This window comes from Mesoplodon bidens, assembly GCF_964165515.1.
Source record: "Mesoplodon bidens genome assembly, chromosome: 4".
Lineage (NCBI taxonomy): Eukaryota > Metazoa > Chordata > Mammalia > Artiodactyla > Ziphiidae > Mesoplodon > Mesoplodon bidens.
Window position 1 is genome coordinate 75,331,913 of NC_138160.1, and position 15,204 is coordinate 75,347,116.

Genomic DNA, 15,204 nt, shown 5'->3' on the forward strand with positions numbered 1-15,204 from the left:
TTTTCTGGTCCACAGGTAACTAGTATTCTGATTTCTATTTCTACAGAGTATTATTCATGGAAATGGAATTATCAAACATAAAATTTTTGTATCTGACATTTTTCATTTATCATAATACTTTTTGTGATTCAACAGTATATTTGCATTTATCAGTATTTGTTTAAATTTATTACTGAGTAGTAATTTACTTCATGAATATACTGCAGTGTGTTTATCCATTCTTCTCTTTGGTGGACATTTGAGTTGCTTGCATCTCCCTCCCACCCTCCCTATCCCACCCCTCTAGGTGGTCACAGAGCACTGAGCTGATCTCCCTGTGCTGTGCAGCTGCTTCCCAATAAATATTCAAACTGTTGTCTAGAACGATTTTACCAGTTACATTCTGTCCAGCAATATATGAGCACTCCAGTCACTCCACATCTTCACCAACACTAGGTGTGGCCAGTCTTTTTAATTTTAGACATTCTAAGAGATATGTACTAGTATCATATTGTGGTTTTAGTTGGAGTTTCCCTAGTTACCAATAATTAGCATCTTTTAATGTGATTGCTGAGAATTTATATATCTACTTTGGTGAAAAATATGTTCAGATATTTTGTTCATTATTCTTTTTTTTTTATTAAGACTTTATTTTTCAGAGTAGTTTAAGCTTCACTGTAAAATTGATGGAGAAGGTACAGAGATTTCCCATATACCCCCTATTCCCACACATACTTACCCTCCCCCATTATCAACATCCCCTACCAGAGTACTGCATTTGTTACAATAGATAAACCTACGTTGACACATCATAAAAACCCAAAGCCCATAGTTTATGTTAAAGTTCACTTTGGGTGCTTTGCGTTTTATAGGTTTAGACAAATATGTAACGACATGTATCCATCAGTATGGTATCATAAACATTATTTTCACTGCTTTAAAAATCCTTCATATTCTGCCTATTCGCCCTAACCACCACCCCTAAACTCTGGCAGCCACTGATCTTTTTACTGTCTCCAGAGTTTTGCCTTTTCTACAATGGCACATGATTGGAATCATACAGTATGTAGCCTTTACGGATTGTCTTCTCTCACCTAGAGTAATATTTACCTAAGTTTCCTTCACTTCTTTTCACAGCTTGGTAGCTCAGTTCTTTCTAGCATTTAATAGTAATTCATTGTCTGGATGTACCACAGGTTATTTAGCCATTCACCTACTGAAGGACTCCTTAGTTACCTCCAAGCTTTGACGAATATGGATAAAGGTACTATAAACATCTGTGTGCAGGTTTTTATGCAGACATAGCTTTCAAGTCCTTTGGGAAAATGCCGAGGACTGCAATTTATGGATCATTTGGTAATAGTATATTTAGTTTAAAAAAAATTGTGAACTGACTTCCAAAGTGGCTGTACCATGTTTTATTCCCACCAGCAATGTATGAGAGCTCCTGTTGCTCCAAGTCCTCACTGACTTTTCTTGTTGTCAGTGTTTCAGATTTTAGCCATTCTAACAAGTGTGTACTGGTATTTCATTGCTGTTTTAATTTACATTTCCCTGATGACATATAATGCAGAGCATCTCTTTATATGCTTATTTGTTATCTGTATGTCTTCTTTAGTGAGGTGTCTGTTAGGTCTTTGTCCCTTTTTAAAACTGGGTCAATTCTTCTTGTTGAGTTTTAAGAGTTCTTTGTATATTTGGAGTACATCCTTTATCAGATGTGTCTTTCTCAAATATTTTTTCCCACTCTGTGGCTTGTCTTCTCACTCTCTTGACATTGTCTTTTGCAGAGCAGAAGTTTTTAATTTTAATGAAGTTCAGCTTATTACTTATTTTTTTCAAAGGTTGTGTCTTTGGTATTGCATCTAAAAAGTCATTACCCTACCTGAGGTCATCTAGGTTTTCTCCTATGTTATCTTTTGGGGTTTCACAGTTTTGTGTTCTACATATCAATCTATAATTCCATTTATTTTGTTAATTTTTGTGAAGAATATAAGATCTATAACTAGGTTCAGTTCTTTGTTTTTGTTTTTTGGCATGGATGTCCAGTTCCAGCAACATTTGTTGAAGAGACTATCTTTGTTCCATTTTGCTGCCTTTGGTACTTTGTCAAAGATCAGTAATCAGTTGACTGTATTTATGGGGTATATTTCTGAATTTCCTGTTCTGTTCCATTTTTCTATTTGTTTATTCTTGCAACAATAACACACTCTCTTGAGTACTGTAGCTTTACAGTAAATTTTGAAGTCAGGTAGCATAACCTGACTTTAATATTGTTCTTCTCCTTCAATATTGTGTAGGCTATTATGATTCTTTTTCCTCTCCAAATAAACTTTAGAATCATTTTGCTGATATCCACAAAATAACTTGCCGGGATTTTATTTGGGATTGCATTGAATGTAGATCAAATTGGGGTGAACTAACGTATTGAGAGTATTGAGTCTTTCTGTCCATGAACAAGGAATATCTCTCCATTTATTTAGTTTTTCCTTGATTTCATTCATCAGTTTTGTAGTTTTCCTCTTATATCTTGTATGTATTTAGTTAGATTTGTGCCTAAGCATTTCATTCTTTGGATGCTAATATATATGGTGTTGTGGTTTTTTTTAACTTTTAAATTCCTCTTGTTCATTGCCAGTAGATAGGAAAGCAACTCACTTTTGTATATTAACCTTGTATCGTGCAACATTGCTTATTAATTCCAGATTTTCTGTCAGTTCTTTCAATTTTTCTACATGGATGATCATGTCATCAGTGAATAAAGATAGTTTTATCTCCTTTCTTCCCATTTGTTTACCTTTTTTTTTTTTTCATTTAACAAATGTTTATTGAGCCCAAGGCTGAGCACTGGGGCCCAGGATACAAGATGGATGAAGCATAATCCCTGTCCTCAAGGGGCTCATTTCTTTTCTTTTCTTATTTTAACATCTTTATTGGAGTATAATTGATTTACAATGGTGCGTTAGTTTCTGCTTTATAACAAAGTGAATCAGCTATACATATACATATATCCCCATATCTCCTCCTTCTTGCATCTCCCTCAGTCCCACCCTCCCTATACCACCCCTCTAGGTCGTCACAAAGCACCAAGCTGATCTCTCTGTGCTATGTGGCAGCTTCCCACTAGCTATGTATTTCACATTTGGTAGTGAATATATGTCCACGTCACTCTCTCACTTTGTCCCACCTTACACTTCCCCCTCCCGTGTTCTCAAGTCTATTCTCTACGTCTACATTTTTATTCCTCTCCTACCCCTATGTTCTTCAGAACCATTTTTTTTTTAGATTACATATATATGGGTTAGCATCCAATATTTGTTTTTCTCTTTCTGACTTACTTCACTCTGTATGACAGTCTCTAGATCCATCCACGTCTCAGCAGATGACCCAATTTCATGCCTTTTTATGGCTGAGTAATATTCCATTGTATATATGTACTACATCTTCTTTATCCATTCATCTGTTGATTAGCATTTAAGTTGCTTCCATGACCTGGCTATTGTAAATAGTGCTGCAATGAAATTGGGGTGCATGTGTCATTTTGAATTATGGTAGTGGGTATGCCCAGTAGTGGGTTTGCTGGATCCTTTGGTAGTTCTATTTTTAATTTTTTAAGGAACCTCCATACTGTTCTCCAGAGTGGCTTATCAATTTACATTCCCATCAACAGTGCAAGAGAGTTCCCTTTTCTCCACACCTTCTCCAACATTTGTTACTTGTAGATTTTCTGATGATGCCCATTCTAACTGGTGTGAGGTGATTATCATTGTAGTTTTGATTTGCATTTCTCTAATAATTAGTGATGTTGAGCAGCTTTTCATGTGCTTCTTGGCCATCTGTATGTCTTTTTTTGGAGAAATGTCTATTTAGGTCTTGTGTCCATTTTTGGATTGGGTTGTTTGTTTTTTTAATATTGAGCTGCATGAGCTGTTTATATATTTTGGAGATTAATCCTTTGTCTGTTGATTCGTTGGCAAATATTTTCTCCCATTCTGAGGGTTGTCTTTTCGTCTTGTTTATGGTTTCCTTTGCTGTGCAAAAGCTTTGAAGTTACATTAGGTCCCATTTGTTTATTTTTGTTTTTATTTCCATTTCTCTAGGAGGTGGGTCAAAAGATCTTGCTGTGATTTATGTGAGAGAGTGTTCTGCATATGTTTTCCTCTAAGAGTTTTATAGTGTTCGGACTTACATGAACGCCTCTAATCCATTTGGAGTTTATTTTTGTGTATGGTGTTAGGGAGTGTTCTAATTTCATTCTTTTACATGTAGCTGTCCAGTTTTCCCAGCACCACTTATTGAAGAGGCTGTCTTTTCTCCATTGTATATCCTTGCTGCCTTTGTCATAGATCAGCTGACCATAGGTGCCTGGGTTTATCTCTGGGCTTTCTATCTTGTTCCATTGATCTATGTTTCTTTTTTTGTGCCAGTACCATATTGTCTTGATTACTGTAGCTTTATAATATAGTCCAAAGTCAGGGAATCTGATTCCTCCTGCTCTGTTTTTTTCCCCTCAAGACTGCTTTGGCTATTCAGGGTCTTTGCTGTCTCCAAACAAATTTTAAGATTTATTTGTTCTAGTTCTGTAAAAAATGCCATTGGTAATTTCAATAGGGATTGCATTGAATCTGTCGGTTGCTTTGGGTAGTATAGTCATTTTCACAATATTGACTCTTCCAATCCAAGAACATGGTATATCTCTCCATCTGTTGGTGTCATCTTTAATTTCTTTCATCAGTGTCTTATAGTTTTCTGCATACAGGCCTTTTGTCTCCCTAGGTAGGTTTATCCCTAGGTATTTTATTCTTTTTGTTGCAGTGGTAAATGGGAGTGTTTCCTTAATTTCTCTTTCAGATTGTTCATCATTAGTGTATAGGAAAGCAAGAGATTTCTGTGCATTAATTTTGTATCCTGCTACTTTACCAAATTTATTGTTTAGCTCTAGTAGTTTTCTGCTGGCACCTTTAGGATTCTCTATGTATAGTATCATGTCATCTGCAAACAGTGACAGTTTTACATCTTCTTTTCCAATTTGTACTCCTTTTATTTCCTTTTCTTCTCTGATTGCCATGGCTAGGACTTCCAAAACTATGTTGAATAATAGTGGGGAGAGTGGATAACCTTGTCCTGTTCCTGATCTTAGAGGAAATGCTTTCAGTTTTTCACCATTGAGAATGATGTTTGCTGTGGGTTTGTCATATATGATCTTTATTACGTTAAGTTAGTTTCCCTCTGTGCCCACTTTTTGGTGAGATTTTATCATAAATGGGTGTTGAATTTTGTCAAAAGCTTTTTCTGCATCTATTGAGATGATCATATTGTTTTTATCCTTCAATTTATTAATATGGTGTATTATATTGATTGAGTTGTGTATATTGATGAATCCTTGCATCCTTGGAATACATCCCACTTGAGCGTGGTGTATGATCCTTTTAATGTGTTGTTGGATTCTGTTTGCTAGTGTTTTGTTGAGGAGTTTTTCATCTATGTTCATCAGTGATACTGGTCTATAATTTTCTTTTTTTATAGTATCTTTGTCTGGTTTTGGTATCAGGGTGATGGTGGCCTCATAGAATGAGTTTGGGAGTGTTCCATGCTTTGCAGTTTTTGGAAGAGTTTGAGAAGGATGGGTGTTAGCTCTTCTCTAAATGTTTGATAGGATTCACCTGTGAAGCCATCTGGTCCTGGACTTTTGTTTGTTGTAAGATTTTACATCACAGCTTCAATTTCATTACTTGTGATTTGTCTGTTCATATTTTCTGTTTCTTCCTGGTTTAGTCTTGGAAGGTTATACATTTCTATGAATTTGTCTATTTCTTCCAGGTTGTCTATTTTATTGGCATAGTGTTGCTTGTAGTAGTCTCTTAGGATGCTTTGTATTTCTATGGTGTCCATTGTAACTTCTCCTTTTTCATTTCTAATTTTATTGATTTGAGTCCTCTCCCTCTTGATGAGTCTGGCTAATGGTTTATCAATTTTGTTTATCTTTTCAAAGAACCAGCTTTTAGTTTTATTGATCTTTGCTGTTGTTTTCTTTGTTTCTATTTTATTTATTTCTGCTCTGATCTTTATAATTTCTTTCCTTCTGCTAACTTTGGGTTTTGTTTGTTCTCCTTTCTCTAGTTCCTTTAGGTGTAATCTTTGGTTGTTTATTTGAGATTTTTCTTGTGTATTGAGGTAGGCATGTGTAGCTATAAACTTCCCTGTTTGAACTGCTTTTGCTGCATCCCATAGGTTTTGGATCATTGTCAGTTTTTTCTAGGTATTTTTTGATTTCTTGTCCGATTTCTTCTGTGATCTCTTGGTTATGTACTAGTGTATTATTTAGCCTCCGTGTGTTTGTATTTTTTACAAATATTTTCCTGTAATTGATATGTAGTCTCGTAACACTGTGTTCAGAAAAGATACTTGCTATGATTTCAATTTTCTTAAATTTACCAAGGCCTGATTTGTGACCCAAGATATGATCTATCCTGGAGAGTGTTCCATTAGCACTTGATAAGAAAGTGTATTCCATTGGTTTTGGATGAAATGTCCTATAAATATCAAATAAGTCCATCTTGTTTAATGTATCACTTTAAGCTTGGGTTTCTTTACTTACTTTCATTTAGGATGATCTGTCCATTGGTGAAAGTGTGGTTTTAAAGTCCCCTACAATGATTGTGTTACTGTCGATTTCCCCTTTTATGGTGGTAGCATTTGCCTTATGTATTGTGGTTCTCCTATTTTGGGTGCATAAATATTTACAATTGTTATATCTTCTTCTTGGATTGATCCCTCGATCATTATATAGTGTCCTTCTTTGTGTCTTGTAATAGTCTTTATTTTAAAGTCTATTTTGTCTGATATGAGAATTGCTACTCCAGCTTTCTTTTGATTTCCATTTATATGGAATATCTTTTTACATCTGCTCACTTTCAGTCTTTGTTTCCCTGCGTCTGAAGTGGGTATCATAGGCAGCATATATCCAGGTCTTGTTTTTGTATCCATTCAGCCAGTCTATGTCTTTTGGCTGGAGCATATAATCCATTTACATTTAAGGTAGTTATTGATATGTATGTTCCTATTAGCGTTTTCTGAAATGTTTTGGGTTAGTGATTGTAAGTCTTTTCCTTCTCTTGTTTTTCTGCCTAAGGAAGTTCCTTCAGCATTTGTTGTAAAGTTGGTTTGGTCGTTCTGAACTCTCTTAGCTTTCACTTGTCTGTAAAGGTTTTCATTTCTCCGTCGAATCTGAATGAGGTCCTTGCTGTGTAGAGTAATCTTGGTTGTAGGTTTTTCCCTTTCATCACTTTAAATACATGCTGCTGCTCCCTTCTGGCTTGCAGAGTTTCTGCTGAAAGATTGGTTGTTAACCTTATGGGGTTTCCTTTGTGTGTTAATGTTGTTTTTTCCTAGCTGATTTTAATATTTTTTCTTTGTATTTGATATTTGAAAGTTTAATTAATATGTGTCTTGGTGTGTTTCTCCTTGGATTTATCCTGTTTGGGGATATCTGTGCTTCCTGCACTTGACTGACTTTATTTTCCCATATTAGGGAAGTTTTCAACTATAATCTCTTCAAATATTTTCTTAGTCCCTTTCTTTTTCTCTTCTTCTGGGACCCCTATAATTCGAATGATGTTGCGTTTAATGTTGTCCCAGAGGTCTCTGAGACTGTCCTCTGTTCTTTTCATTCTTTTTTCTTTTTTCTGCTCTGCGGTAGTTATTTCCACTATTTTGTCTTCCAGGTCACTTACCCGTTCTTCTGCCTCAGTTATTCTGCTATTGATTCCCTCTAGAGAATTTTTAATTTCCTATATTGTGTTGTTCATCATTGTTTGTTTGCTCTTTAGTTCTTCTAGTTCCTTGTTAAACATTTCTTGTGTTTTCACCATTCTATTTCCAAGAGTTTGGCTCATCTTTACTCTCATTACTCTGAATTCTTTTTCAGGTCGACTGCCTATTTCCTCTTCATTTGTTTGGTCTGGTGCATTTTTGCCTTGATTCTTCATCTGCTGTGTTTCTCTGTCTTCTCATTTTGCTTAACTTACTGTGTTTGGTGTCTCCTTTTTGCAGGCTGCAGTTTCATAGTTCCCATTGTTTTTGGTGTCTGCCCCCAGCGGCTAAAGTTGGTTAAGTGGGCTGTGTAGGCTTCCTGGTGGAGCAGACTGGTGCCTGTGTTCTGGTGGCTGAGGCTGGATCTTGTCTTTCTGTTGGGCAAGACCACGTCCGGTGGTGTGTTTTGGGGTGTCTGTGACCTTATTATGATATTAGGCAGCCTCTCTGCTAATGTGTGTTGTTGTGTTTCTGTCTTGCTAGTTGTTTGGCATAGGGTGTCCAGCGCTGTAATTTGCTGGTTGTTGAGGGGTTCTGGGTCTTAGTGTTGAGATGGAGATCTCTGGGAAAGCTTTTGCCATTTGATATTATGTGGGGCTAGGAGGTCTCTGATGGACCAATGTCCTGAACCTGGCTCTCCCACCTCAGAGGCACAGGCCTGACAGTGGCCAGAGCACAAAGACCCTTTCAGCCACAGGGTACGGATCTAGTAGGTGAATCCAGTTCCCAGCAGCTCCAGATCCTTGACTTTGGATGCAAAAGCTGTTTTCACCAAGTCGATCCAGGAACTTGTGGGCAGCCGAGAATCCAAGGGTCCAGGAGCCCAGTCCTGATGTTACCTTACAGTAGCTCATGGCAGATGCATTTACTGTCTCATTGCAGAGAGCCTGCACCAGGGTGCAGCCACCATCCCCCTTCACACCTGCTGGCTGCTCCACTTCTGCAGCCACCTCAGCTGCTGCCGCTGCTGCTGGCTCCAGGCGCTTGTTTACTGTTTTTATCCTTTGCTTGTCTAATTGCATTGGCTAGAGCTTCCAGTATGATGTTGAAAAGGACTGGTGAGAGGAGACATCCTTGCCTTTTTCCTGATCTTAGTGAGAAAGCTTAGATTTCTCACCATTAAGTATGATGGTAGCTGTAGGATTTTTGTAGATACTGTCTATTTAGTTGAGAAAGTTCTCCTCTATTCCTAGTTTACTGAGTTTTTAATAATGAATTGGTGTTTGATTTTGCCAAATTTTTATGCTTTTATTGATATAAGCTTGTGATTTTCCTTTTTAGCCTACTGATTTGATGGATTACATTGACTGATTTTTGAATTTTGAAATAGCATTGCATATCGGAGATAAACTCCACTTGGTCGAGGTGGATAATTCTTTGTATAACTTGTTGGATTCAATTTGCTAATATTTTGTTGAGAATTTTTGCATATATGTTTGTGAGAGACACTGGGTTTTAGTTTTTTTGTAATGTCTTTGCCTGGTCTTGGTAATAAGATAATGCTGGACTCACAGAATGAATTAGGAAGTATTTCCTCTCTATCTATGAAAGAGGTTGTAGATAATAGGTATAAGTTCTTCCTTAAATATTTGGTAGAGTTCACCAGGGACACCATCTGGACCATATGCTTTCTGTTTTGGAAGGTTATTAATTATTCATTCAGTTTCTTTAATAGAGGCCTATTAAGATTGTCTATTTCTTTCTTGTGAGTTTTGGTAGATTTTGTCTTTCAAAGAATTGGTCTATTTCACATAGTTTGTCAAATTTGTGGACATAGAGTTCATAGTATTCCTTTTTATCTTTTTAATGTCCATAGGATCTTTAGTGGTGTGCCCTCCTTAATTTCTGATACCTGTAATTTGTGCCATCTCTCTTTTGTTATTCTTGTTAAACTGGCTACAGGCTTATTTATTTTGTTGATCTTTTCAAGGATCCAGCTTTTGGTTTCATTGATTTTCTCTATTGATTCCATTTAAATTCATTGATTGGTGTTCTAGTTATTATTACTTATTTTCCTCTGCTTTCTTTGGATTTAATTTGCTTGTGTTTTTCTAGTTTCCTGAAGTGAACTCTCAGATGACTGACTTTACATCTTTCTTATTTTCTACTATATGCATTCTCTGCTATAAATTTCCCTCTAAGCAGTGCTTGCAATGCATCCTACAAATTTTGATAAATTGGGTTTTAAAAAAATTTTTATGCAGTTCAAAATTTCAAAGTTTTCAAAATACTCTTGAGTTTTCTTCTTTGACCCATGTGTTATTTAGAAGTATATTGTTTAATCTTCACATATTTTTAGCATAGTCCAATTTTCTTTCTGTTATTCTATTTAAATTCCATGTAGTCTGAGACTAGCGATTGTGTGATTTCTTTTCTTCATATTTGTTACGGTGTGTTTTATGACCCAAAATGTGGTCTATCTGGTGAATGTTCCATGTGAACTTGAGAATATTGGGACTTCTGCTCTTGTTGGATGAATTAATCTGTAGATGTTAATTATATCCCATTGATTGATGGTGGTGCTGAGTTTAGCTTTCCTTACATATTTTCCACCTTCAGGATCTGTCCATTTCTGATAGAGGGGTCTGATATCTCCAATATGTTAGTAGATTCATCTATTTCTCCTTGCAGTTGTATTAGTTTTTGCCACATGTGGCTTGACACTCTATTGTTAGCCACATACATTTTAAGGATTGTTATGTCTTCTTGGAGAATTGACCACTTTATCATTATGTAATGCTTTTCTTTATCCCTAATAACTTTCTTTACCTCATGTGTACTCTTCCTGAGCTCAATATAAATATTCCTTCCTTCTTTTGAGGTTTTGAAATGTTAGCATGATATATATTTTCTCCATCCATTTAATTTTAATCTATATGTGTTTTTATATTTAAAGTATGTTTCTTGTAATTAACATTGAGTTCAATCTTGTTTTCTGAGCCACTCTGTCGATCTCTATCTCTGACAACCATTGACTTTCAAAGTGATTATTGATACAGTTGAATTAATATTTGCCACATTCATATTCATTACTATTTTCTATTTATTGCCTTTGTTTTTGTTTCTATTTTTGTCCTTTACTCTTTTCCTGACTTTTGTGGTTTTAACTGAGAATTTGATATAATTCCATTTTCTATCCTTTTTTGGAAAACTTTAGTGGTTGCTCTAGAGTTTGCAATATACATTTACAGCTAATCCACATCCACTTTCAAATGACACTATACCACTTCACAGATGGTGTGAGTGCCTTATGATAACAAAATAATCATAATTCCTACCCTGTCCCTTTTATGATTGCTGTCATTTATTTCACTTATATATAAGCATACATAATGAAATACATTGTTGGTATTATTTTGAACAGAGTTTCTGTTAGATTAATTAAAAATAAGAAAAATAAGAGTTTTAGTTTTACCTTTAGTTATGTCTTTTTCATTGATCTTTCTTTATGTAGATCTGAGTTTCTCATTTACACTTTTTCCTTTCCTCTCAAGTACTTCTTTTAACATTTTTTGCAAGGCATGTTTACTGGCAACAGATTTTCTTAGTTTTTTGTTTATTTGAACAAGACCTTTTTTTTTTTCATTTTCACTTTTGAAGGATAACTTTGCAAGGTGCAGAATTCTAGGTTGGTAGTTTTCTTCTGTCAACACTTCAAATATTTCTCTCCATTCTCTTCTTTCTTGCATGGTTTCAGAGGATAAGCAGGGTGCAGCTCTTATCTTTGCTCCTCTATAGGTAACATATTTTCTCCCTCTGACGTCTTTCAGAATTTTTTTTTAATCTTTGATTTTACTGAAGTTTGAAAATAATATGTCTAGGTGTAATTTGGTGGGGCTAGGGGAGCATTTGTCCTGCTTGGTGTTCTCTGAGATTCTTGGATCTATTGTTTGGTGCCAGACATTAATTTGAGAAAATTCTCAGGCATTATTGTTTCAAATATTTCTGTTCTTTTCTCTCTTTTCCTTCTAGTACTCCCATTGTACAAATGTTACACCTTTTGTAGTTGTCTTGTAGTCCTTTGTCATCTGTTCTTTTTAATTTTTTTTTCCAGTTTTTGTTCTCTGCTTTAGGTTTTCAAAGACCCTATTGATAGGACCTCTAGCTCAGAGATTATTTCCTCACTTGCATTCAGTCTACTAATGAGCCCATTAGAGGCATTCTTCATTTCTGTTAATGATTTTTACCTCTAGCATTTCTTTTTAGTTTTCTTAAAGTTTCCATCTCTCTGCTTACATTGACCATCTGCTCTTGCACGCTATCTACTCTATCCATTAGAGCCCTTAGAACATTAATTACAGTTGTTTTAAATTCTCACTCTGCCATTTCCAACATCTCTGCCATATCTGGTTCTAAAGTTTGCTCTGTCTCTTCATATTGTATTTTCTGCCTTTTGGTATGCCTTGTAATTTTTTTTTTCTCAGTAGCTGCACATGATATACTAGGTAAAGTAACTTTTATAAATAGGACTTCAGCTATGTGGTGGTGAGGTGTGAGGTTTTAGGAAGTGACTTTTAGCGAGCCTGTGCCTCTGGAATGTAAACTGCCCAGGGTTTTTTCCAACCTGCTCAGGTGGGATTGGATAGCTATAGCTGACATAGTTCTGCTCTGGTAAGCCAAGACTCCCTGTATTTGCTTGTCTGTATTTCCAACCACTTGGGAACAGTGGTTTTCCCTGTGTCCTCTTGTCTTTTATTGATCCAAGGTGAGTGTTAATTTTTTAGTCTTTTCAGCTTTTACTTGTTATTTGAATAGAGTGACAATGTCCAGGTCCTCACATGTGGAAATGGAAACTGGAAGTATGCTCATTATTTTTTTGCAAATTTATTTGTGTGTTTGTTCTATTGAGTTTGGGTGTTCTTTATGTATTCTTGATACAATTCCTTTTTCAGATATACTGTTTACAAATATTTAATATGTTAGTGTTCAGCTTTTCCTTCTGCTTTTATTAAGAGTAACTTTCACAGAGCATAAGTTCTTTTTTTTTTTTTTGTGCGGTACGCGGGCCTCTCACTGCTGCGGCCCCTCCTGCCGTGGAGCACAGGCCCCAGACAGGCAGGCCCAGCGGCCACGGCTCACGGGCCCAGCCGCTCCACGATACGCAGGATCCTCCCGGACCGGGGCACGAACCCGCGCCCCCCGCATCGTCAGGCGGACTCTCAACCACTGCGCCACCAGGGAAGCCCACAGAGCATAAGTTCTTATTTCGATAGTCTAATATTTCATTTATGTATTTTATGAGGCATGATTTTGGTATCATATTCAGGAAACATCTGCTTAAGCTTAAAAATAATTTCTATTCTGTTTCCCCCTTTAAAATTGTATGGTTTTAGGTTTTACAATTAGGTCTATGACCCATTTTGAATAACTTTTATATGGCATTAAATGTGGATTAAAGGAATTCATATATTTATTGTATATAGATATCGAATGGTTTCAGCAATACATGTTAAAAAGATTATGTTTCTTCCACTTAGTTTCCTTTGCAACTTTGTCAAATATCCACATCTAGTACATGTGTGGGTCTATTTCTTGACTTTATGCAGCTCCAGTGATCTATTATCATGCTAAAATTATATTGCCTTATTATAATAATTTTATAATATATATTGAGGTCAGGTAATGTAAATTATCCAAGTTAGTTCTTTTTAAAAATTGTTTTGATTATTCTAGAGTCTTTGGATATTCATCCAAATTTTAGAATCTGTTTGTCAATTTCTTCAAAAATATTTTCTGGATATTAATTAGAACTACATCACTACATTGAATCAGTAGATTGATCAAGAAAGAATTAGCATCTTAACAATTTTGAAGCATGAGATCATGAACTCAGTATGCTTTTCCATTATTTAGGTCTTGTGAATTTTTCTCAACAGTTTTTTATATTCTGTCATTACACAGGTCTTACACATCTTTTGTTGGAATTATCCTTAAGATTTATACTTTTATGCTGTTATAAATGGTATTCTGTATCTAATTTCAATTTCCATTGTCTGCTGCTAGAAACAAAATTGATTTTTCTATATTGATCTTGTATCCTGTAATGTTACTAACTTCACTTATTAGTTCTAGTAGCTTTTGTGTATATCCTAGGATTTCCACATAGACAATTATGTCATCCACAAATGAAGACTTTTACTTCATCTTTTCATTCTATCAGTTATCTAGGGCTGTATAAGAAAATACTCCAAAATGCGGTGACTTAAAACAATGATTTATCATTGCTTGCAGTTTGTGGGTTAGCGGGGTGGTTTTCTATTGGTATTGCCTGGACTCACTCATGTGACTGCATCAGAATTGCCTGTGTGTTACCAAATTTCTATGGACAGAAAACAGACTGAGAAAGTTACTTAGTGGAAAATATGATCCATTTCTTATGGAAAGGAAAGAAGTTTAAGACCTCTTGATGGAAGGAACTATGAGTGATATTTTCATTTAATCAGAGTATTGATATATTATTTTTTATCATATTGCTTGATTCTAATTATTAATATTTTAAATAAATTTTGCTCTGTAGTTTTTAAGAATTTTGTCTTATTAAATGTATTACAGTAATAATCATTAAATGTCAATGAACTTTAATAATCTAACATGAAGTAATCTAAAGATCTATGGTGGTAGTCTATCTTTATTGTTGATATGGTTCATTTATTCTTCTTTTCTACCTGATCAGTCTTGCAACGGGTTATTGTTTTTATTATTCTTTTTGAAGAATCAACATTTGGCTTTCTTGATTTTCTATGCTGTCTACCTGTTTTCTATCCCAATGATATATGCTACTTACCTATGTATTTATTCCTTTTATTTATCTTTGTTTATTTTGTGCTTTTCTTGTAGCATTTTAAGAAGGAGGACTAGGAAATTTATTTTTTAACAAAAGTATTGAAAACTACAGTTTTCCTTTTTGGCACTTGATTATCAGCATTTCACAGATTTTTTTACACATTGTCTTTTTAATATCATTTGTTTTAAAATACTTTAAATTTTTCTTACTTTACTGTGACTCATAGGTTATATTGTTTAATCTTTAACTGTTTGAGAATTACTAGATATACTTTATTTATTTTAATTAAAATTGTGTAAGTCAGAAACTATACCCTTTATAATTTCCATCTTTTAGACTTGATTGAGAAATGTTTTATGGTTCAACATATGGTCTATTTTGCTAAGTGGTCCATATGCACTTGAAAAGAACATGTTTGCTGCCATAGCTGAAAATAATGTGCAATAAATTGGGTCATAGTTTGTCAATTTCTTACAAAACTAAACATACTCTTACCATATGATGCATCAATTGTGCCTCTTGGAGTTTACCTAAGGAGTTAAAAACTTATCCACACAAAAACCTGTACACAGATGTTTATAGTAGCTTTATTCATATTTTCCAAAACTTAAAAGCCACCCAGGATATTC